This window comes from Pseudonaja textilis, chromosome 3 (genome assembly GCF_049901715.1).
Source record: "Pseudonaja textilis isolate UNSWEBS1 chromosome 3, rPseTex1.2, whole genome shotgun sequence".
NCBI lineage: Eukaryota > Metazoa > Chordata > Lepidosauria > Squamata > Elapidae > Pseudonaja > Pseudonaja textilis.
The window spans coordinates 138,520,876-138,543,925 of NC_141992.1; the positions used below are offsets into that span (position 1 = coordinate 138,520,876).

Consider the following 23,050-nt stretch of genomic DNA (forward strand, 5'->3'; position numbering starts at 1 on the left):
TTAGAGGAACAGTGAGACAGGGTGAAAAAAAAAGTGACTTACAACTGGTCCATGGGGAACTGGATTCACTTAACAACTGCAAGATTCACTTAACCTGCAGTGATTTGCTTAACAACTATGACTATCAAGGTTATAAAATCGGACATGACTCACTAAAGCTTGCTTAGCAATGGAAGTTCTGATACCCAATTGTGGTTGCAGTGAGAACTACTTATATCAGGGGCGGGATGCTGGAAATATTTTATTGTGGCTTATAGTGTGTTTGTGGGTGTGTTTGTGTATAGTAGATAGCGTGCCATTTCTCTTTTCCTTCTTCTTAACTCCCACCTTGTCTCTTATCTTGCTTTCTAGTGACTTTTGAATTTCCAGCAGCTGGAAAAATAATTTCCACAAATAATGTAAATGCGCCATTTTGGTACTGCTGGGATGGACAAACAAAATAAAAGCAAAAGATGTATTTGCAATGCACCTATCTTCCTAGTGGGCAGATATATAAAAGAATAGATTTTGAACTCCTGGGCAAAGAATAAGGCCAAAACAAGGATATTGCATTTTTGCTTGCTTGCTTGATTCATATTCTGCTTTTCATTCAAGAATGGTTTCCTCTCAACATTTTCTTTATGACAACAATCTTATTGTCATGTTGCTATCAATTATCCACTGATAGTCCATAACTGTGGATAGATTTGAATCTTGAGCTCATCAATGCTAGTCTAATACCTTCACCACAAATTCCTTTTGTCAGTACAAAGCTGCAACTCTTTGTACTGAGATAACCCTATTATCTCTTGATTAATTAATCCTTGCTAAGGATTAGTAGTTGAAGTTAGTTGTTTGAATTTCAAGTTTAGTTTTATATTTTGCATTGGTTTTAATTTTAACCAATAAAAACACCTTTTAATGATGATAATAGTATGTTAGTAACTTACTTATACTGTTTTTTTTTCTTTGTTGAATGGCATCACTGACTTTATATATACATGAAATGTCTCATTTAATAGTGTTCTGATAATTGTGGAAATCTCCTTTTTTTTAGGAAATCACTTATATCGTGTAATTTTTTGTGCTGTTTTAATTGGACTATGTTTGCAAGGGGAAATATGATATCTTAATTATATTGAGCTGAGAGGTGTTTTTTTAAATTCCACCTTTATTATTTTATAAATAACTCCAGGCAGCAAAGATATTTAAGGCTCTTCCCCTCCTCCTATTTTCTCCACAACAACCACCCTGTGAGGTGGCTGGGCTGCCAGAGAGCAACTGGCTCACAGTCCCCACATCTCGCACAGCCCGTTTTTCAGGCTGATAAAAGAACTCAGTATACTAGTTTCTAGCCTGGTGCTCTAACCATTAGACCAAACCTACTAGAGTGTCTGCTTGACGGGCAGCTTTAAACAGGAAAGATGCTTTCAAAGTTTATTTTTGCATTTTTCTTTAGTTTTAATTTTAATCAATAAAAACACCTTTTAATGATGATAATAGTATGTTACTTAGTAAGTTACTTATACTGGGTTGTTGTTTTTTTTTACCAACTTGCAAGCAGGCTCAGGTTGTTTCTTTGGAGCGAAGGCAGAGCACAAATATCTAAAAAAAATAAAATAAAAATGACAGGCCATATGTGAACTCCGTATAATGAATATTTCATGCATTAGTCATTTGTCGTGAGTGATCGGCTGCAAAAGCTTTAAAATCCATTTCTGTAGGTGTATGCCGCAGAACAGTCCACTCAGCTTGGAGAAAAGCGAGACCTATTCAATGTGTCACCTCTTCAATCGAGGAACAAGGTTGGGATACAGAAGTCTCAAAGGCAAGGAGAGAACTCGGGGAACACAATAAGGCTAGAAGATGCTTTGAGTTTCTTTCCCGCCTCCTGCCTCCTTCGCTATCTGCCCCTCCTCCCCTCCAATTTTATGGTCTAAAAGCCGGCAGCAATGGGTGTGTTCTTTCAGGTTTACAGCCTTGACTAATGGAATTGCTCTACATAACATTTTGATCTTGTAAGGTCACAAAGAGTGCTCTACCTTTCCTTTCATGATGCAGGTCTGGATGAGGCATTTCCCAGAATTGAGATGGTAATGAAGTCATTAGTTTCTCCCTACTTGAAGCTCCCCCCCTTAGAAAAGGGAATTCTATGGGTATGGGCTGATGAGTGGCCCTTTTTAATGCAGCTCCTACCCAGCTAAGTTAAAGCACCTGTTACATTTTCCCAGAACTGCAGCTCCAGGCTTCCCCAAATCAATTTGTTCTTCGTGGCTCATGGACAAAAGCAGAGAGGGCAACTGTTTTAAAGGCAGTGTTAATTGAAAAATTCTGACCAGTGCCATTGCTAGAGTCCCTAATCAGTAAAGCCTCGTTGATTATTTCTTCTCTTTCAGGAACAAACATCATGCAAAATTCTCATTCTCTCCCTCTCTCTCTCTCCCTCCCTCCCTCCCCCTCCCTCTCCCTCATCTAGCTAGCTAGCTATATCTATCAATCATCTGTTTATCTATCAATCATCTCTATCTAGCTCTATCTAGCTCTATCATGTCTGTCTATCTATCTATCTGTCTATCTATCTATCTATATCATTTGTCTATCTGTCAATCTTTCTATTTATCTATCATCTCTCACTTTCTCTCTCTCTCTATCATCTGTCTATCTATCAATCAATCAATTAATCATCTCTCTCTTGCTCATTCTATCTATCATCTCTCTCTCACTCTACATCATGTCTCTATCTGTCTATCTAGCTATATTTATCTATCATCTCTCTCTCTCTATCATCTATCAATCAATCATCTCTCACTCGCTCGCTCATTCTATATGTTTACCTCTATCATTATCATCTAGCTAGCTAGCTATCATCTGTCTATCTATCTATCTATCTATCTATCTATCTATCTATCTATCTATCTATCTATCTATCCATCCATCCATCCATCCATCTATCTATCTATCTATCTATCTATCTATCTATCTATCTATCTATCTATCTTCTATGGGCTTCAATTCTAAAAAGAAGAAAGAATTTAGGGGATCATACTCAGCAATTATTTACAGTAGATTTAAATCTTTTTTTGTTTTTAAATCTCAAAGTATACCATACTATACTATACACACTTGGAAATTTAAAAATTAAAAAAAAAACTTTTAAGAAAAAAAATAATTGAAGACTTTGGAAGTATGTAAAAATGGCTTTTCCTTCCAATGATAGGAGTAAATATTTAATTCTAAATAACAGCCAAATGTCTCCTATCCAAATGTTTTGCTAGTAGGAATAAGTATTTGATTGAGAAATCAATTTAAAACTTTGATAGTCAGCCAGAACATTATTTAATTGATCAATAATCTTAAGAATCCATTTGAATATTAATCTGAGATATCCAAGTGCAGGAGCTTATGTATTAAGAATATCATTTTCCACACAGGTTCAGATTTTTAGGGAGAAAAGGAATTTTAAAAATCCTAAGACAGGCAACTTTAAAGCAGTTCAATATCTGGTGACAGACTGTTGATGGGGACAGGAAAAGTAGACGACTAAAGGGGAATAAGGGGAACAGAATGGAGTCACCTTATTGACACCGTAACAGATTATATATATATATATAGATATAGATATATATATAGATATAGATATAGATATAGATATAGATATAGATATAGATATAGATATATATATATATATATATATATATATATATATATATATATAGAGAGAGAGAGAGAGAGAGAGAGAGAGAGAGAGAGAGAGAGAGAGAGAGAGAGATAAAAATGAAAATGAAAATGAAAATGAAAATGAAAATGAAAATGAAAATAAAATTATAACTGGAAGTGAGGCAGGGAATGGTCTTGGGAGAAAAGACAAAAGATATAGGGAAGACAAAAGATACAGGGAAGAGAATTAAGGTAAGTTGTGTACACCTCCTTGATTGTGTGTGTTTAATCATCGCTCTTCATTTTGCATCATTACTCTGTATGGATTTATTAAGCGCTAATTTGACATTAACCTTTTAAAATGATCAGTGAGCAGAGAGGTCGGATCTTTCCAGCATTTATCAAGATTATTATGCAAATACACTGACTCTGCTTATTATGGGAATTGTATTCAGCCTGGTGAATACAAAATGCAAAGGTAGCGAAATGATAAGGGCGAAAAAGCAGAAAGTATATGATTGTCACATTGGCTAATGCAGAAGAGCAGCATAAATAATTGTGTATCTGAATTAGTAGTATTGGAAAGGACAGTACATCCAAATTAGTGCCTCTTGCAAATGGCAAGACTTGCAATATTGCAATCTATTCCTGTGCAGAGAGGCTTGCAGGTGATTGCTTGGAAATGCAACTTACTGCTAACTGCTTGTTCAACTGGCATCCATAGCAACACAGCAGCAAAACAACTCCTCCAATAGGTTCAACAGCCTGAAACCAGTAAGGTTTGAAAGCTACAGCCAAGAAAAGGGATGATAGAGTCCATTATTCACAAGTTGAAAGGGGCTAACTTGTAAGTCAATCCTTGGACAGATCTGAGAGACTGGAGAATCCTGCTATAGGGCAGCCTCACCCTCGTAAAGATAAAATTAGGGTCCACTGAGTTCAGTGAGATGCATTTCTAGGCAGGTGAATATACATCAGTTATGGGACCCATTGCTATTTCTCAGAAACCTAATTTAAGGTTGCTTTTTGTGGAGCAACTGCAGAAAGGCAGGGTTGTGTAAAATGCCTTAAGTTGCTGAAGGAAGCATGGAATATAAATCTAATGGGTAATTATATGAAGTAGGGTCCTGTAAGCAGCTTTTTGAATAAGACACAAATGGGCACTGTTATCTCATTGGCAAAACTGCTGTACCTGTTTAGCTATTTTTCCACATCTGAGTAAGACAGGATGAAGCTTGTTTTTTGTTCAAGCAGACATGAATCCAGATACTGCATCTCCAGGTAGTTGTTGGGTCTCAACTGAAATATTCTCTAAGTCCCTCTGAATTGATATTTTGAACCAATTGGATGCCATCACATTAATTTTCATCAACAATCCTGGCCTAGAATTGTTAGGAATGTAAGTCACCTAACAGTTAGTTGGGTTGGAAAATATATAAACCAGGATAGACATTTTAATACTGTCTCTTTAAGGAAATACTAAAAGTGTAATTGGGTGTGGTTCCTCAAACAGCCATAAGATGGAGCCAGAAACCTGGGTTGTCTGTTCCTGTTCTGGTGTTTCTGGAGAGTGTTGCTGTTCCTCCATTTTTCTTTATTGACTGTTATTCTTGGATTTGATGTAAGTCCGTTACTGAACTGTTTATGGTACCGGACTTTGTTATTTGGATTATCCCTGGACTGAAAACTGACTGCTTTAACCGTGAATGACTTGGACTGTTTTGTTGAACTTTGCTTAAACGTTTATTGGAAGTAAAAACCTATATTTTACTATACAGTGTATCTGTGTGCTAGTTGTATGTTATTCTTCATCACTCTCACTACGTCTCCCTGTGTGCGCTCATTCTCCTAATGGGGAATTACCTCAACAAGGATCATTCTAAACGTTGTGCAACACATGATCAAAACATCAACACTCCTATTTGCTATTTTACCATCCATTATTAAGCCCATTGTACTAGTGTGGGGCAGGCAGAAAAACGATAGATGTAGTAAGAGTCTACCAAAGGCTTGTTCCAAGAATACCTGTCAAACTGCTAGGTACAATTCAAGATGCTGGTTATTACCTTTAAAAGCCCTACATGTTTTGGGGCCAAGTTATTTGAATGATGGGACACAGTGGCCTCACAGTTAAGATGCTGGGCTTGGTGACTGGAAAGTGGGCAATTCAAGCACTGTTGGGATGGGGTGAATTCCCATTCTTGCCTCAGGTCCTGCTTATGTAGCAGTTCAAAAGCATGCAAATGCAAGTAGATAAATGGGTACCACTTCAGTGTGAAAGTAACAGCATTCCATATGCCTCGGTATATAGTCATACTGGCCACATGGCCATGAAAATATCTTTGGACAACTCTGGCTCCTTGGGATAAAAAAAAAACAGATATGTGGACCACACCCTAGAGTCAGAAATGATTAGAGAGGGAAAATTTTTACCTATTTGAAGAACTGCCTCTCCTTTGTTATATCCTCCTGGCCCACCATGATGGGAAGGCAGGACAGGCAATGAGTCTCTTGGATTAGGGATTGTTATCTGGTGAGACCATGAAAATGGGCTTCTTGGTGATTTCCCATTCTTTATGAAGAATTATTCCTCACAAAGTACAGTTGTCTTCACCATCTTCTTGCTTTTTTTGAGAGGCCCTAAAAACATGAGGACCATGAATACGACAAAGCCAATCAAGTGGCTGATTCAATTGGGTTGCTGCTGGGGACGGGGGAGGATGTGTGTGTTTTTTAGTTAGATAGTGGATTCTTAAATTTTGTAAGCCACCTGGAATCACCTGTGTGTGAGTTGGGGCAGTTGTATAAATGTGTTTAATACATAAATAAGCTTTGTGTCAGCTTCTTTTGCAAATGAAATAATGAACGAAGAACCTTTCTCTATCACCTTTCTCCATCATGGAGTGAAAGTGTTCTAAGCCCATCCTTGAGTCAACAGAAAACTATTTTTTTGCTGTCTTTGTTGCTTCGGTTGTGACTCATTGCTTAATGGGCTGTTCTGATCATGCACTTGCAAAATGCATAAAGAAAAGTGACTAGCATGAATTTCTGGCTCTACTTTCTTGATAGTTGGGGAGGAGGAGGAGAGACAGAAGAGGAAGGGAGCAAGGATTCTTAAGGGATATACCAGTGCCTAAGCCTATGGCAGCTGGAAGTAGGTGTTTTTTGGTTTTGGTTTTTTTTTTTAATCAAGATGACTGCTACAATCTCCTATATGGAAAGGGCATGAAAGGAAAGTAGAACCGAGTGAAGAAATAGCTGTATCAACTGTTCTTCCCTTGCCACTCCTGAATTAGCTGTTGCCTCAAAAACAACAGGTGCTGGTAACAACAGGTGCTAGTAATGGAGTCATTGGAACAGGAACATCCACAGATCCAAGATGGCGTCCATGATTGAAACCCAACCTCTATTATGTATGCATGTGGCATAATCTTGACCTTTTTGAAAGACAATTGTGAGACAGTTACAAAAGTGAGATGATTGTGCCTGGGATTAAACAGACTCTCAGGTACATCTATATACACAGTATACGTTGCATCTTAAAGTGCTCTTTAAAAACCCACAGAAATATCATTCAGTTTGAAGGTGAAATATTTCATACCCTCCAAACAGGAGCATAACTTAGATTTGGAAACCATGTGGTCTATCAGCATCCTTTGGTTTGGGAAAATATTTAAATTATAAGGGAGTATTGGAATGAAGATAATTTAGCAATGAAACATATGCTGTTGGAGGAACAAGCAACTTCTGAGTGTGTTTGTTATCCCTACTACTATGGTTGGACCATTAATTCCAGTTCCACCACCTTGAAGCTTAGAAAGCTCTTCTAAAACAAATCCCACACTAGGTGATGCAGTACCGTCACCCTTTTTGGGGGGGAAATTGCAAGCAATGGATATGGGATTACAGCTTTGAAAGAATGGGATATGACTCATCCTCAAAACATTTGACAGCTTCCATTTTACCCAATAGATGGGCTTAAAGGACTGGAAAACAGAAAGGTATCAAACTCAACTTCCCTCCCATCCACCCCCCACCCCAAAGAAATTAACCTATCTGTATTCTAAACCTGAACAGAAAAAAAGGAAACCCATCAATACACCTCTGAATCCACGACAAAATCAGAACTACTGCTGTTGGATGAAAAAGCCAATCAGTTTTAGATGATTCCTAGTATTATTCCTGCAACATATGATCTGCCACACTAGTTCTGCCTTACTAGAATGAAGTCACAGCTGGTTCACGTTGAAGTAAAAGTCATAAATCATAGCTTACAAACTCCAGCAACGGAGTTCCCACATGTTGCCAAGAAAGAGTAAACAAGCCACATTCTAACTAGGGAAAGATATGTAACAGTCAAAATGTGTGAGTCTTATCACTACATACCTATCATTTGGCTGTATTTGGCTTTACATTTTTTTAAAAAATTGAAACATTGAAATAAGCTTGCCCATCCTCAGTAAATAAATATTCTGTAAACAATTCCTATTTGCAATGTTTGTTCTTTTATATTTTACTTTTTTTCAAGTTAGGGAAAATGAGGAAGGATCTCCAATAGAAACCCCTTGCTTTTGCAGTGTGTTCCGTCCTTCCCTCTCTTTCTGTCTCTGTCTCTTCCTTTTAAAAGTGAAAGAAAGAAAAACCAAATTCCTCATTTGTTGAGCTTGAAATCCTCTGCACATTCCCACAAACTATTTCCTTTTCTCTTCCTCCCCCGCCCACCCCCCAATCCTCAGGCTCCCTCCCTCCCTTCCTTGCTCCTCTTTCAATGAAGAGAAGTTCAGAAAGGGTTTTTTTTTTCCCTCTCTTTCTCTCTCTCTCTCTCTCTCCTCTCCCCCCTCCCTCCCCATGAATAGATGGTTGGCACCTGGGAGTTATGAATTTTAAAGTGATCATTTTCTTTCAGCGGTCTGGGGACAATGGGGATCTCCTTTTGACTCAGTTTCACAGCTTTGAGAGGCTCTCAGATCAGCCACATTCCAATCAGATTGGAGTCAGATCAGAGCCGCCTTCGACCGCATCAAGGTCTCTCACAGAAAGACAAGGAGCAGATGGCCCACACTAACCTCGCCTCCTCTTTTCAGACGGGAAGGGAAGGCAATGTGGGAAAAGCGTTTCCCTCAGCATTGCCTATTGAGGGCTGAATAGGACCACCACAGGCCACCAGCCTGTAGGTATGAACCTCTGTTAACAGATGGTGAGATCATTATGAGCAATTAATTCCTTTAATGTATCAGTGGGAACATGCTGGAAAGGATGAGGCAGGCAGAGAGTGAATAGGGAGTGCCTCACTCCTCCGGGAGCTTGGCCGGCCCAAGTGCTAAAGGATGGGAATTGGCTTTCAGGGGCTCTGATGTACCCACTGAGAACCACTGGGAGCTCTTGGGAATGCAGGACCAAACCATGGTTTCTCATTTCCTAATAGGTCCTTAGAAGCTGATTTGCATGATTAATCACAGAATTTTACATGCACACATGCACACGCACACACACGGAAAGAGAAAGAGAGACAGAGAGAGACAGAGAGAGAAAAAGAGAGAGAGAAAGAGGGAAAGAAAGAGAGACAGAGAGAAAGAGAGATAGAGAGACAGAGAAAGAGAGAGAGCTCCCAGAAGTCATTTTTACCCACACAAACCATTCAAAAGCTGAGGTTTTGTTCTTGTTTTTTAAAGTTACCCATCTGCAGCAGGGTTATAAAGAGAGAACTCAAACAAAATCCAATATTCTCAATTGGATTGGATTCTCAAAATCCAATGTTCTCAAACAAAAGCAGAAGGGGAGGTCCTGAATTATCTGTGTCTCCCACCCTAGCATTAAAATGTGTCAGGGCTGTTTAGATTCTACTGGAGAATTCAACCAGCTTCATGTAGCTACAGCACGCTCTGCAACAAGCCAGTGTCATTTTTAATTATTATGTGCCATCGAATCATTGTTGACTCTTAGCAACTAGGTAGATAGATGTCTTTCCATGACATTGTCCCTAACCTAGTCCTTCAGCTCTTCCAAGAGTAATGCATTCATTACTACCGCATCTGAGTCCATCCACCTGGCTGTTGGTTCATCCTTTTTTTCCCCTCCACCATAGTATCATTAGCTGCTAGGTATTATATATAGGAGCAAGGTAAAGCCTGAATCCTGCTCAATGAACCTTGTGAATAAGCCCACAAATGGTGCTAGCTGAGCGTGTGAGAACTTGTAGCTTGTGTGCTAGGAATGGAGGCCAAGTTTCCTTTTTCTATCAGATATCTGAGTGCAGAAGAAGACAGCGTACACCCTTCCTACCAGCCTGATAGCCTTTTGACTTAATTGCATGCACTTCCAAGCATGCAGCAAGTCTACCCCAAATATTTGGGTCAATGTATTAATTATAGCTCAAGTAAATTATCCATGAAGCATCAACACTGCCCGAATAGCATCCAATTAAATCTATTCTCTGCAACTGAAAAAAAAATACAGTTTCCAGGCAAGGGGAAGGCATTTCATTTGTGCGACCTGCTGCATCCTAAATATTCAGATAGGTGGGCATTATCCACCTAGTTCTCCATGCAACTCTTCTTTGTCCTTTGTCCCTGGCTCTGCTGGCCAGGACTGGATCATCAGAGGATATTCTGGCCAGCTCTTTCCATCTTTTGCTCTGTAACTTAACTTGACAAGAGTGTCTCTTTCTTTGGTTCACTTACATTTCAACTTGAATAACCTTTACTTCCACTAATGTACTTGCTATCTTAGGCAAAGCAAAAGGAGGTATATATAAGTGATAGTTTCTAGTCTATAAAACTTTCTGAACAGCAGCTGAATTGCTGTGGCTCTGTCCTAATTGTGGCTTTCCCCAAAATCCAGTTTTTCATTTTCATCTAGTTTTTCATTGCTACACTTTATTTATTTTACTTTTGAAATCCAGGGCTACAGTTAATAGCTCTTCCGTGTGATCTAACAAGCTGCTTTTTAAATCCTTCTATTTTTAAATCCTTCTTGAAATATAAGTATTTACTCAGGGAATGGCTAGTGAAATTACACAGCCAGTTTGCTGCTGAGGTTTAAAGCACTGGGAAATAATGTGCTAGAAATGCCACAATTCATATTAAAATGACACACTTTTTTTTCTTTTTGCCTATAATTAAGGCATTTCAGTTGTGTTCTATTCCTAAAATTTACATAATTGTACACTAGGTTACATAAGTAACAGCAAATGATTGTTAACCTTGAAATCTGTTATCTTAATTGGGTAAATCTGGCTTTAGTTAAAAAAAAAATTAAAACAGAATAGATTTTTTTTATAAAAAAAACCATTGCAAAAAAATAATTCCTGCCGCAGCTGAATCTGTGGGGGAAGGGGAGTTGTTCATTAGGGTTTTTTATTTGTTTGATTTTCTTTTCTTTTTCTTCCCATTGTGGAGATGGGGGAACATTTCTACGCAGCTATGAAGACCCTGATACACATTTGCCCATTTTCTTCTCGTGCAAAAGGCGTTCGTGCCACATTCTGGAAAGCCTTGATAAGAATATCAGCATGTGGAATCCAAATGTCTAACTTGCTGGAGATATCTTTTCCCTTTTATCCTCCACCCTCCCATGTTGCTCAGCCCCTTTTGAATTTTCCAGTCCCTGTTATAACACACCAGCAACACAACTTCCAAAAACTCTGCAGATATTTGGCGGGGGGGAGGCAGGGGGGAAATGCAGTATTTTTTTGCAGAGAAGCAGTTAGACAAATTCCAATGCCCTCTTATTGAAAAGAATTACGGCTGAATCCTCTTCTAGAATGGAACCCATTACTAAGGAATCTGGTGAAATCTACTCTTTCCAGCACCACCAGTGGCGGGATTCAAAGTATTTTACTACCGGTTCTGTGGGCGTGGCTTGGTGGGCGTGGCAGGGGAAGGATACTATAAAATCTCCAGTCAGTATTAGCCGGTTCTCTGAACTACTCAAAATTTCCACTACCAGTTCTCCAGAACTGGTCAGAACTTGCTGAATAGCACCTCTGCATCAAACCGTTGTCAGACCTGCTTGTGACACCAAAGGAAAATTATGGGGATGTACACATTATTTTTCTATCAAACAGACACCGGCACTCTTGAATTTGATTCCCAAGACTAACATCGGGAGAGGGGGGAATGCAGGTGTCCTCATATAATTCATCTTTGGCTATTCCTGAAGATTGGCAATGTCAACCACTTCCAGCACACCCTACCTTAGGAAGTCACAGTTGTGGGTATGTTTGGCTGCACTTTAGAAAAAAAAAAAGAAAGAGAAAAGGCAGTGATTACTTGGCTATTGGAGAACACAAAGGGAAAGGGAGAGGGAGCTGCAATTTCTGCTTCGCTCACAATGTACACCATTGTGTTTCAGCAGTATAAACGGCAGGGGCTCAGCTTTAACCCATATCAGTGGAAAAGGAGAATTCACACTGTGAATTACCATTTTTTCCCAGCAGCTCACCCTCGTCCAGGACAGCACAATAATAAACGAGACGCTCCTTTGTCTGTAAAAACATTGTTCTTCCTTACAACACGAAAAGCATGGAGGCTTTCTAACGAGGAACTGCCGCTGCTGGAGGAGGCGAGGAAGGATGGAGGGATCATTCTGGATCATCAGTACACCTGGCAGTAAGATCAGTACACCTGCCAGGTACCAATTCTACTCCTTAGCCATCTATTTGATGCCAATCCTGTTAAGTTAGGCTCTGCGAGGTTCAGAAGTTCAGGAGAAACCCAGATTTGGAAGAGACCACACGGAAGATGATCCAATTGCCACCCACTAAAAGGCTCACATAAATCACCTGTGTGTGTGTGTGTGTGTGTGTGTGTGTGTGCACTACCTGGATAAAATGGAGCAAATCAGCAGGATTATCCTACTAAGAGGATTGATTTTGGTAAGCGCAGGCCATTCAGGCTGGCAATTTAGAATGCAAATGAAAGAATCACATTTTTGTCTGATAGAAACGGCTAATCAATCACAATTCAGGATTTCTATTTGTCTAGGCTGGCTTTTCTTCACTATTGTTCAAAGCAAGGTTGAAGGTGTTCTGTCTCTCCAGAACTTTTGTTTGTGATTCCACCATTCTTTCGCTTCTTTCTTCCTAAACACTTAAAGCTGAAGAACCCCAAACTTGAAAGAATTAAGGGGGGTAAAAAAATCTGCAAAAATCAAGATGAGCAGTTTCCCTCCTTGGGCCAGTTTCTCATTTTGGATGCAAATTCAGTTTTTCTTTGCTGCTTCTCTAGAGCAAGAACATCCTTTTCTTACGCACCCTTCCTTTAAAAGGCACTTTACATGCCCTTTTCCCACTATACGTACAGATAGTCCTCAACTTATGACTGCAATCGAGCTCAACATTTTTGTCGCTAAGTGAGACAGTTGTTACGTACATTTTGACCCATTTTACGACCTTTCTTGCCTCTGTTTTAAATGAAATACTGCATTTGTTAAGTGAGTAACCTGGTTGTTAAGTGAATCTGGCTTCCCCATTGACTTTGCTTGTCAGAGGGTCACAAAAGGGGATCACATGACCCCAGGACATTGCAACCATCATAAATAGAAACCACTTGCTATGCATCCAAACATGGACCATGTGCCAATGGGGGATGCTGCAGCAATCGTTAAGTGTGAAAAACTATCATAAGTCACTTTTTTTTTTCAGTGTGGTGATAGCTTTGAACAGTCACTAAACCAATAGTTGCCCATTGTACTTAACCTGTACTTAATGCCTGTGTTTTCCAAATACGAAGCATGCAACTCCATCCTGTGAAACAAAGGTTTGGTGCCTACCGCTGATCTCCCAAACCGTGCTTTTCAAGCACGTTTGAGCTTCGAGGCCACAGGGGGTTGGTTACATAGAACGTGGTGAGAAAGATGGGGCCAGAATTTCACCTTGGCCTCCTTCCCCAAGGTTTGAGAAACGGAACATGTGACAAGGAAATGTGAAAGAATAAAAAAGTCACTCAGTCTTCTGATAAGTGTAGGATTCATAATGCATTATGAATCCTATACTTAACAGATTAACAGAGTTGGAAGGGACCTTGTAGGTCATCTAGTCCAGGTGTCCCCAACCACTGGGCCACGGACCAGTACCGGTCCGTGGAACATTTCCTACTGGGCCGCCGGTTTGCTGGGCACCGCCATCTTGTTTGATGAGAAAGTGTTTCCAGGTGAGCTTTTCCGGTTGGAAAGCGGCATTTGGGTCCTGAAGAAATCCTCGTGCCTTAGTTTCATCGAAGGGGGGGGGGGGCTTCGAACGAAACTAAGGCGTGAGGATTCTTTCAGCACCCAAGGCAAGGCAAGCTGAGCGACTGTCCCAAAGCCATCCTGAAGCGAAGCCCATCAACAAAGGTACAAAGGAGGAGTTGAAGGTGGCGGGAAGAAGCGGGGGACGGCTGGCTGGCCGGTCGATCGGCTCACCTTGCCTTGTCATGCATGCTGATGCCGGTACCGGGCCGTGGATCATTTTGTAATGCCGGTACCGGACCATGGCACAAAAAAGGTTGGGGGCCACTGATCTAGTCCACCACCACCCCAAGCAGGAGACCATGTACCTTTTCTGACAGATGGCTGTCCAGGCTCTTCTTGAAAGCTTCCAGTGATGAAACTCCCACAATTTCCGAAGGCAACTTCTGTTCCATTGGTTGATTGGTCTCACTGTCAGAAAATGTCTCCTTATTTCCAGGTTGAATCTCTTCTTGTTCAGTTTCCATCCATTATTCCTTGCCTGGTCTTTGGGTGCCCTGGAAAATAGCGTGACTCTTTCCTCTCTGTGGCGTATATTTTCTCAAATATTGGAACACTGCTATTGTCAGGATTCCGGCAGTTACTTCAATTAAATCATGAGCCTCAAGCCACATTCAAAGGATTTATTAGAAGTTAACATGCCGTCATTAGCCTGGGTGCAGCCAACTCTGAGATAAATAATTCACTGTCACCCTTGATCCTGCTTTTTCCTCCACCCCTCTGGGTGTATCATCCAACTAAACACGTCTATAGCCAAGAGTCATCAATCATGCTCTCCAATTAGATTTTTGCGTGGCAGAAGCTTCAGTCATCTAATCAGTCTCTGAAGAAAATATGAATGGAATGTACTTTCGATTCCACACTGCTGCCTGCTCTTGAAACTCCCCACCCACTTCTTTCTGTTGACAACTATGAAATGTGTATACAAAATGTTTTATGAGTTGACAGCTATCATGTCTCCCCTGGTCCTTCTCTTTACTGGACTAGTCATGCCCAGTTCCTGCAACTGCTCAACGTATGTTTTAGCCTCCAGTCCCATCATCTTAGTTGCTCTTCTCTGCACTCTTTCTAGAGTCTCAATTTATCAGAAGGCTAAGAGGCTTATTTTATTCTTTCACATGGAGAGGCAGAACATTTCTCCATCCAGTTGTTTGCTGCTAAATTTGGCCAAGGTAAAATGTTCCAGGTCTGAAAAAAAATGTAAAGGGAAGCTCTATGCAGCACACACTACCAATAATCTCATCCGTTCCAACTCATTTTTACTATATTTTCCCTAACAATATACATTTTGTGGGCATTTTTTGAGATGTGAAACACTGCAAAATTCTGTGAAATGCATGTGCGATTTTGTTCCTTCTATAATTATTCCAAAATTGGAATAAAAAAATAATAATTGTGCAGCAGATTTTCCATCTAACATATTTTCCACTTTTCCAAGCTATCTTTTAGTTTGCATTAAATCAGTCAAACGTCCATAGGTATTATTTATAAATGGTGATAGGTCTTCAGAAAGAATACTAGTGAATTATTTCCCTATCACAATTTTCCAAGTAAGGCAGAAGACTTAAAAATCACTTGTGGATTTCCAAAACTGCAAAGATTTTTGATGTTTTTTTAAACAATCCTTGGGAAAATTTGGTTTATACTTTGTAGAGAATCTGAACATGAAGTTTAGAACAATATATCAATGCTTCTCTCTCTATTTTTTTCCTCATGCACTTGTTTTCCTTCTTTTTAAATTAGGAAGCTGTTTTATTTACCAAGAGCTGAGGCTAATTAAGGTAAAAGTGATAGTCTTCTTGTCATTGTCAAAGTCAATGACCCAATGCATTAGTAATTAAAGCACATTTAAAGTTAGGTTGATTGAAAAGCCCTCCAAAAACATGCTGTGTTTACCTTTTTCCAGGCCCTTTTGCTCCTTAATGGTAAATTCAGTATGAGTAGCCCTTTGACTTATGACCACAATTGAGCCAACATTTATATTGTTAAGTGAGACATTCAATTAAATGTGTTTTGCCCCCATTTTATGACCTCTCTAGCCTCAGTTGTTAAACAAATCACTGCAGTTGATAAGTTAGGAACCCGATTGTGAAGTGAATCTGGCTTCCTCATTGACTTTGCCTCTAAGAAGGTCACAAAAGGGAATCCCATGACTTTGGGACACAGCAGTGGCCATAAATAGGAACCAGTTGCCAAGCATCTGAATTTTGATCACGTGATGATGTTGCACAGGTCGTAACTGTGGGAAACAGTCATGTCTTCTTTTTCAGTGCTGTTGTTCAACAGTCACTAAATCAACTGTTGTAAGTTGAGGTATAAGAAATTCTTCGTGGATTAGTTATTCCTCTGTTGATGCTATTCTTTTCTTCACCAAACTTTATAGCTAGAAAGATGGTGTTGCTTTTGGTATTACAGATAATGCAAAACAAAGCTAAGAGAGAGGAAGGAAAGGAGGGAGGGAGGGAAGGAAGGAAGGAAGGAATTTCTGAATATGTGTGAAAAAAATGCAAGAGTTGAATTCAGTTTTACTCATACTTCAGTGTTCTTGGTTCCAGTGCAATTACTTTAAATATGCCTTGATCCATCCAAATCTATTTCCCACCACATTTCCTCATTTGCCTTTCAGGAAATGATGGAATTCATTTGTCTTCATCAACCCATTTGATCTGGGATGTGTTTTACACTACTTCATGGATGAGAAGATGCCTCATTTCCTACTTTGTTCAGGGGTATAAACATTTCTCTTTCTTCTTGAATTCTACCTTGCTAGAAGTCACTGTTCCAATGGGGGTGGGGGGAGGAGCCAGAAGATGGACAATGAACTATGAATCCAGAGTCTATACGGTTTTTAATCAAACATCTTAAATATTAAGTTTTTTCAAACTGAGGAAGGGAATTAAAATTACTGAAGGACTTCAGCATAATGCTTAAGATAAAAATGGATTGGTGCACTAACAGTTATTTTTGAAACATATAACCCCAGCTAAGAATATTTTGGATTTTGCATAGCTTAATGTTCTATGAATTATCCTTTTGTGTACCAGAAATAAAATATTGAAATGGCAAATGTGGAGCGAAACTACTCTTGCTTGATACAGATTAGGATTATGTATATATATTTTATTAATAAAGTTACTCCCTGTTAATAAACACATTAATGTACACAAACGTTTCCTTCCGTATGTATGCCTTACCTACTTTTTGTGAAGGATACTATTTGTAAAGAATTACTTGTCTACAAAAACAACAGCTCTTTCTCAAAGTTTGCTCATGTTTGACAGATGAGTTCATATAGTTTGTACAGCATTCATAAACTTTGTACACAAAAATCCCAGAGAGATTTTTGAGACAGGCAGCCATATAAAAATGATAAATAAATAAAATAAAGTTTTGTGTGATACACAAGCATCAGATTTGCATGTATCACAGACTTTTAGAAGTCTAAACTTGTCTTCTAGTTTGCAATGTGGTATGCTAGCAAAAGAGTAGCGGCCATTGACAGCTTAAGTAAATCTATTACTCCTCATTTGGACAAAACTTGGGGAATTTGGTCAGAAATATAAAATAGATTTTGACTTTCTGGGAACATCGAATTTCTGGTCTTTTCTGGGCAGGTATTCTAGTAATCATGAGAAATGAACTTTCACATCTTTGTTATAGTATAGCATGGCAGTATGTTGTTGTTTACATATTTTGTTTTTCTGAAAATAAAAATTTAAAAACTACTGCCAAAAATGGAGATGATTATATTTTGCACATGGAAAAAAAAAAAGTCCTCTCTAGATCTCTAGATGTTCATGATATATAACAGGGGTGGAGAACGGTGGCCCCTTTATGACTTGTCGACTTTAACTGCCATAATTCCTGAGCCAATGCCTGGGAATTGAAGTCGATAAATGGTCCATAGTTCCCCACCTCTGATATATAAGAAACTTCTATAATTCCAGCTAACCAACAATTAACTCTTCTTAAGCAATTAATTATGTTGTCAATCACCATGGGACTAATAAACATGGGTCTCCTTGGGAATTAGATATAAACATTGGGGATTCCCCTTTTCTTATCTAACTCCCAACCAAAAATAACCTGAACATCTGCCATCAATGGAAAAGGGCCATAATCACATTGAAGATGGGTATGGAAAAATAAAGAATCACTGAGACAATAAAAATGGTAATGTTTAATGTTATAAGCCATTCAGAGTCACCTTGCAGCGAGATGAGAGGCAAAGATAGATGATAGGTAGGTAGCTAGGTAGATAGATAGATAGATAGATAGATAGATAGATAGATAGATAGATAGATAGATAGATAGATAGATAGGGAGGGAGGGAGGGAGGGAGGGAGAGAGAGAATAAAAAAGATTTCTTAACAGAATTAAGTGGAAAAGGCAACTCATCACATGGTTTGCATTTTTTCATTCTCTCTATATGTAATAGGAAAATACGTTTTGGGGGTATTCTCTTCCCTCTCTCGCTTATTATCCCAGTCTGCACAGAAGCTGCCATTCACTTAGTCTTAGATAGTGGGGAAACCACTAGATAGCAATCCCCAAGTCTGAATTTCTCTACTGTCATGGAGGGCATGAGTTTGGCAGCATTATTCTTCTGTAATTTCATAAATTACCATTTATATCCAATTCTATACCTTCCAGGTATCTAATCTTCAACATGCAACAGCTTTAACTTGCAAGGCCAGTGGTAGTGGATATTACAGGTAGTTCTTAAGTTACTATCAGTCACGTAAAGTTACTACAGATCCCCTCTCAAAAGGAGAAAACAGGGTTTCAGCATGGTCAGAATAACAAAGTTGGAAGAGACCTTGAAGGTCTTCTAGTCCAACCCCCTACACAAACAGAGGACCCTATACCATTTCAGACAAATGAGTTGTCCAATCTCTTCTTAAAAACCTTCCATGTTGGAGCACCAACAACTTCTGAAGGCAATCTGCCTGGTTAATTGTGCTCACTGTTAAAAATTTTCTCCTTAGTTCTAGATTGCTTCCTTCCTTGATTACTTTCCATCCATTGCTTCTTGTCCTGCCTTCAGGTATTCAGCTGTCAGGTGCAGTGGTGGGATTCAAAAATTTTTACTATCGGTTCTGTGGGCATGGCTTGGTGGGCATGGTGTGGCGTGGCTTGGTGGACGTGGCAGGGGAAGGATACTGTAAAATCTCTATTCTCTCCCCACCCCACTAACCTGCTTTCCAGCTCCATTCTCCTGTGCAGGGCAACAAAAGGAAACCCAGCCAATCAGCTGGGACTCGGGAGGCAGAAAATAGATGGGGGCAGGGCCAGTCAGAGGTGGTATTTGCCGGTTCTCCAAACTACTCAAAATTTCCACTACCAGTTCTCCAGAATTGCTAAATACCACCTCTGGTCAGGTGTTTCTATAAGTTGAGGAAAAACGAGTGAAAACATAACAGTATTCTTGAAGAATGGCTAGTATCAACCACAAATGTTGCTATCCTTTGTTAAAAGAAAAGCAACTATATTTGTCTTGCTAGCCCATATTCTTTCATAAAATAATGATTTCATCTTTAATTTTTTTTTTTAAAAAAAACCACCCCAATCTGCCCATGGTCATTTTATTTCTCGGTTTAGGTAAGCAAATGAAGTACATGATGTCAAATGAAAATTTCATAGTTGCCTAGTCCAAGAAATAGAGTGCAAAACATTTCCTAATAAGGGATATCTATCATCCCAGTAAAGTCCAATAAGGGAAAAAGCTTTTATTCAAATAAAATCTGTCTAACCCCTCCATGTAAAAAAATTTTTTCAAAGAGAACTATTGTAATTCATACCATTTTTGAAACTGCAATCTATAATCTGGAGCAAACATGAAGAGGCAAACCATGGCACTGAAAAAAAAAAACAACAACCTCTTTTCAGGATCCCAAGAGAAGAGGCAGGAGATAGAAGTAGGCAATAGTTGAGCACTAAGATCTTGAAAATTAACGTTAAAATAAAGTCTGCAGTATCTTTACACAGATGTTAAAATTTTCACTGGGCGAGCAAAAGACGCCAAGGGAGAAGGGTAGAGCCCTGTTGCTCTCAAACAGCAGAGTTCTTTCCAGCCTTGGCCAACATTTTGTAACCCCACGTTGCTAAAGAATAAACTGGTTGAAAAAAAAATTGCTGGGTCTGCAAAGTTTCATGCTTGGTGTTGTAGTCAGCCTTGGTCACGTGAACCATTTATTTCACACAGCCTGAACAATGCTTCTGGGGAGGAAGGGGAGTTACAGCAGTGGACTTGCACGAGTTGCCAATCTGTCTGAAATACCGAAAGGATTTCGACACTTGCTTTCTGGCACCGGAGATCGGAGGGCAAAAGACAATGTTGGTTCATGCCCTTTCTCACAATTTCCACCCATTCCATTCCTCCTTGTTTTTCTCCCTCTCTCCTTCCCCTCCTTCCTGCTTCTGCAAATTCCAGGTTCCTATGGAGAGCATGATAAAGGTGAACCTTGACTTACGACCACGACTGAGCCCAAAATGTCCGCTGTTAAGTGAGACAGTTACTGTGAGTTTTGCTCCATTTTACAACCTTTCTTGCCATAGTCTTAGCCTAGTTGTTCAGAGAATCATTGCAGCTGTTATGTTAGTAACACAGTTGTTAAGTGGCTTCCCCAGGACTTTGCTTGTCAGGAGGACTAAGAAGCATCTGGATTTTGAGCACCTGGTCATAGAGATGCTGCAATAGACATTAAGTGAGAAAAACAGCCATAAACTATTTTTTTCAATGCTGTTGTAACTGCGAATGGCCACTAAATGAACTGTTGGAAGAATTCTCCTTCTGGGTTCAGTTCCAAGTGGGGAAGACAGACACCGGAAACATGGAAGCTGTTTTTAAAGATGGTTTAATGGTGGACAGGACCACATGGCTTGGAGCTCCAAAGTGAAAAGGACAATCACATGTTTCAAGATGCTGAGTGAAAGAAAAGAAGGGCCAAGATGCTGAGAGACCCTTAATTTTATACCCTCTGTTGGGCCTCACCTTTGTGTTTCCTGTTCCTGTGTAAGAAATGTATCCCATTGGCTGTCAAACTCCCGGGAGCGGGGGTTGTAGCTGCACCACACGGCTTCACCTGAGTGCTGGCTGATGCAATCTTCCCAGGCCAGGTGGTGAGATGGGTAGAGGCCTTTGTTATGTAGAATATTCGGGCCCAGGCCTTAATGGCCCGTCCACTAACAAAGGGATGGTGGGATGAGCTTCTGCCTCTCTGAGTTTCTACTTTCCTTTTAGGGGAAATATTCTGCCTTTTTAATATTCCCTAGGATATTTCATTTTTCTAGAAGAGGGGTGGGTGCTAACTTCCTACAGAACTGCTCTTGTAAGTATAGGACTGCCTTTTCAGTAGTTGACTTAGTGTGGCATAGTTAGCTGAAGCTTGAAATGATTCCTTGAGCTCAGTTTCATTGGTTCTGAGGCCTGTTGGGGCCTGTTGGGGCCTGTTAACATGCTGTCTTAACCAAAGTGACTCTCTGCCATCTACGCTATGGGTGGGGGGCAGAGAACAGGAAAACATGGCCTTCTGCCTTCAGAAGAGGGAATTCTTGTGAAATCAGACCAGTTCTTGCAGTTTATGATATTCACTCTAATCCAGTCACCCCTATCAAATACAAGACGACTAGAAACTGCACACATCTGGAAGGCCAAAAACTGACACCAATGTTCAAAGGTTATTTGGCGTATACAATAGAGCTGTTGTACATCATTCACTGAACTAACTAAATGTGAATCATATGCTAGCAATGATTGTCAAGCACAACACCCCATTGTGCAAAAGAGAGTTTGAGACTTTGAAAAGGCCTTTGACACGAAGGAATGAAAAGTAGCTTCAGAAGGCTGTAGAAGGAAGTTCTAGAAGTTGGGGATACTTATAATAATCCCAGGACATATTTTATATGGATTTGGAGAAGACATTTAAGGCCGCCTGTTCGACCAACTTTTCGCTTCGATGCCATGAGCCAAGAGACACTGGCTTTCGTTCATCAGTTAATGGTGGAGATGGATTTCAAAGAGATTCCTCAACTGCCAATTCAGCTACCGTACATGGATGCCAAGGCAATCTGGAAGAAAAATCAAAGCTATTGTTTGCAGCACTCCAACTAATGATTCATTGCCTCATTGAAAGACGGTAGGATACACAAAAAGGAAAAAGAGGCATCTGAAAACATCGGGATATAACAAACAACATGACCATGTGCAAATTGTGGAAGAAATACCTTATCACCAGCAATTGTGCCTTGTTGAAGTTATTCTCCTGCCCCATCTATGTCCTGGCTGCTTAAGAGTCTTGTATACTATGGCAGTAGCATTGGGAGCTCTGTGTGTGTGAGACAGAGAGAGAGAGAGAGGGAGGGAGAGGGAAAGAGAGACTCGGGTGTGGGAAAGTCAAAAGTTAAAATAGCAGCTGAAACTGCTAAGGGGCCAATAAAGCCCCTTCCGTTTTTTACACACAACAGGATCCCAAAAAGAGCTGAAGAAACAAGTTCCAGAAGACTAACTATTCAGGAGGTGTGTTTTTTTAAACTCATGAGTTCTACCAACTTGCAAGACTTTGAAAGTTTATTACTCGGTCTGCCAGAAGTCATCTAAGATTTATCTGGCAGTTTTGGTGACGTTTCCATTCTACAGACTTCTGTAAATATTCCCTTACCTCTTCATGGCTGAATCACTAATACTAATATAGTGTTTTAATCATGGTTTGCTGAACAAGTCATGAGGGCCTGATTTATTCATTAAGAGCTAATAAAATTTGGTATTTACAGGTATTCATCACTTATCAACTGCAATAGGCACTGGCAACTCCATCACTAAATGGCAATGGGTGTTAAATGCAACATCACCTGCCTGTACCAACTTACAATGTCACTTCCGATTGTGGTCAGTAAACAAATTGCCACGGGTCCTTAAGCATGATGTCATGTACCTGCAACTGTTTCCTACCAGCTTCTTCACTGAAGTTGAAAATGATTATTGTGTGACTGCAGGACATTGCAGGCTTCATAAATGCAAGCCAGTTGCCAAGTGCCCAATTCACAATTGTGCGACCACAAGAATACTGCGATAGTCACAACTTCAAGGACCAGTTGTAAGTCTCATTTTTCAATGCTGTTGTAACTTTGAACTGTCACTGAACAAGTGTCAGTAAGCACAAAGTTATATCTGTATGTCATCTGCATA

The 23,050-nt window shown here is 39.8% G+C and overlaps 1 long non-coding RNA gene across 2 annotated transcripts in view; it reads right to left on the minus strand.

Annotated features, from left to right (window-relative positions):
• Positions 1-1,510: 1,510 nt before the first annotated feature.
• Positions 1,511-23,050, minus strand: part of LOC148126340 (uncharacterized) — a 56,848-nt gene continuing 35,308 nt past the window's right edge. The window contains exon 3 of one of the 2 annotated variants that reach the window (XR_015743121.1): positions 1,511-1,584. This is a non-coding gene — a long non-coding RNA (uncharacterized LOC148126340). Of the gene's footprint in view, positions 1,585-20,711; positions 21,934-23,050 lie in introns of those variants that run through there. The other variant, XR_015743120.1, reaches the window with a different exon arrangement.